The sequence below is a fragment of the Pan paniscus genome, chromosome 2 (genome assembly GCF_029289425.2).
Source record: "Pan paniscus chromosome 2, NHGRI_mPanPan1-v2.0_pri, whole genome shotgun sequence".
NCBI classification, from domain to species: domain Eukaryota; kingdom Metazoa; phylum Chordata; class Mammalia; order Primates; family Hominidae; genus Pan; species Pan paniscus.
The window spans coordinates 156,678,961-156,681,662 of NC_085926.1; positions in this window are offsets into that span (position 1 = coordinate 156,678,961).

The following is a 2,702-nucleotide window of genomic DNA, read 5'->3' on the forward strand; positions in this document are numbered from 1 at the left end:
GTGTTTTTTTCTCAGTTCATAGACAGATTTTATGTATACACAGATTGTTCTTCCTTGCCACATACTGTGTGGGGGAGTGACATTGCTAACTGTCCACCACGTTCTCCAAAAGACCTGTCATCATATCCCACCCCTGGCCCAGGGCTGCTGGAAGACTGTGCCACATAGGAGGTGAGGAAAGTATCAGCCAGCAGGTTCTGCCCCAGCCTCTGCACAGGAGCAGATGTGTCCCCACAAGGGTGTCCTGATATGTCATGTTCCCTAGTTCCTTAGTCATTGCTCAGGTTATCATGAGCATTTTAGAGAACTTACTTTGTGTTTAAGAAACCTAATGGTATATAAAGCTATAATGACTTTTAATCATATGAAAAGATAGTACAGACAGTGAGAGGAGAAATTGACATGACTGTTTGGTGGACAATTTGCAATATCTATTGAAATTAGAAATGCACATGGCTCTGACCCAGCAATTCCACCTTGAGAGTTTATAATAACAATACATTCACACATGTACATAAAGAAGTATGTGCAAGGATGTTCATTTCCACATATGGATTGTAAACTCCTCCACGGCAGTGACACTGAATGTCTCATTTTCTACTCTCTATTCCCTAGAACAGTGGCTGGCACACAATAGACACCAATACAGATTTTTTTTTTTAAACAATGAAGAGTTAAGGGCTGGGAAAACACCTGTGTTTCATGGTTGAGTAATTATAGTACCTCCATAGGATGGAATATTGTACAGTCATGAAGAAGAGGTATATTGAGGTGTGTGTGATACTGAACCATCTCTAAGGTATAATGTTGTTAACAGCAAGGTGTAGAGTAGGGCAAGTAGTATGCTGCTATTTAAAAAGAAAAAAAATAACATACATAAATGTGGAAATATGCAAAAACTGTCTCTGCAAAGGTTTATAAGAATTGCCAATATAGGATGAGAGAGAAACTCTTCACCATTGGCTCTCTTTTGTGGTGGTTGCTTTTTTCATGTGTGTATAATATATATTGCCTATTCTAAATAAGTAAATAAGTGAGGTGCTGTTTCCGAATGCGCTTCAATCAGTTTCTCCTCCGGTAGGGAAGACCGCCACAGGAGCTTTACAGTGCTATCGTTCCGCGTAGCCAGAGCCTGTCTTGCTTGCTTGTTGTGTAGTTCCAGCTTGTCTCCCTTTCTCTGAGTCTTGCCTCGCCACACTCTTTCTTGCCTCGGACCTAGTCATGTTTCCTCACATTGAAACTTCCAGGGAAGGAGCTGCTGAGCAGATTCATACTGTAGTGTCAGTGGCTGCCATGGCTCACTGCATTGCTCATCTTGGAAGTATTGTTATTTAAATAGGGACCAGGTCTTGAGCCAAGAGACCTAAGTTCTGACTGAGCAGATTGCAGCATTGGCTTCTGTGCCCTATGCTAGGTAGACGTATCCAGCAGCCCCTGAACAGCTGTATTTGCCCACCTCCTATCCTCTTGACTACATAAAGAGGCCAGAGAGCAGAGAGAGAGGGCTCTGAGAGGCATTGGCTGTTTATTTTCCTTGTCTTAACCAACTTGTTCTGCCATAACAAAATACCACAAACTGGGTGGCTTAAACAACAGAAATGTGTTTTCGATGGATTGGAAGCTGGGAAGTCCAAGATCAAGATGCTGGCTGATTCAGTTCCTGCCAAGGCCCCTCTTCCTGACGTGGCCTGAAACTGCATGCTCACACAGCAGAGAGGGAAGCAGCAAGCCTCTGTGTCTCTTCTTATAAGGACACTAATCCCATCATGGGATTAGTAATTATGGTTAGACTTCATCTAACTGTAATCGCCTCCCAAAGGCCCCACCTCCAAATACCATCACATTTGAGGTTAGGGATTCAACACATGAACTGGGGGGACACAATTCAGTCTATAGCAAACCCGTCCCAGAGGGCCTGGGATGTGTCTTCCCAGAACATGAGAGGACTGGGCATGAGGAGACCGGGTGGTTGGCTGCGGAGAAAGAAGGTCATGGTGACACTGCCATCCTGGTTACCTTTGGCCACCCCAGCTTGTGGAATGTAAGAAGGCCCAGGAGCCAGTTCCCAAGCATCTCCCGCCCCAGGTTCTCTTAGCCAAGCCCTGAGACTACATCAAGAACAGGTGAGGGCATGTGGACGCAGGTGTGCGGGGGGCCTCCCAGAAGCTGTCCCCTCTTCCTGCTAATGCTGCTCTGATTTTCACCTTTGCTCGCCTCTCTCCAGTGCTGCTGAACACACCTCATTCTGGCAATCTGACTGGAGAGAGACAGTGTCACTGTGGTGGGTTCAGGGATAGGCTCAGGACCCTATTTGGGCAAGTAAGTCAGGAGAAGCAGTTGGTGGAGTCTTGGAGGGAAGTTGTCTTGCTCTTCTGAGAGTGTGTGCTCTCCCTTCCTCTGCCGTGCATGTGAGAGGAAGTGTGTGCCCCAGAAGCTGGTGGTGCCATCTTGCCTCCCTCAGGAAAGAGGCTCAGGATGGTGTCGACTCAGTGGAGGGCAGAGATGAAGCCTGGAAAGAAACCAGGCCCTTGGGGGTGTTACTAACCCACTGGACCGTGACCCATCTGAAGCCTGCCCTGTCTCTAGACTTTTTATTGTCAGAACCATTAAGTCTATTTCATGGTTAAAGCCAGCCTGAGTGTGGTTTTGTAACATTGGTTGAAAATTCCTAATGGATTTTCATCCAACAGGCAGTTAGTATT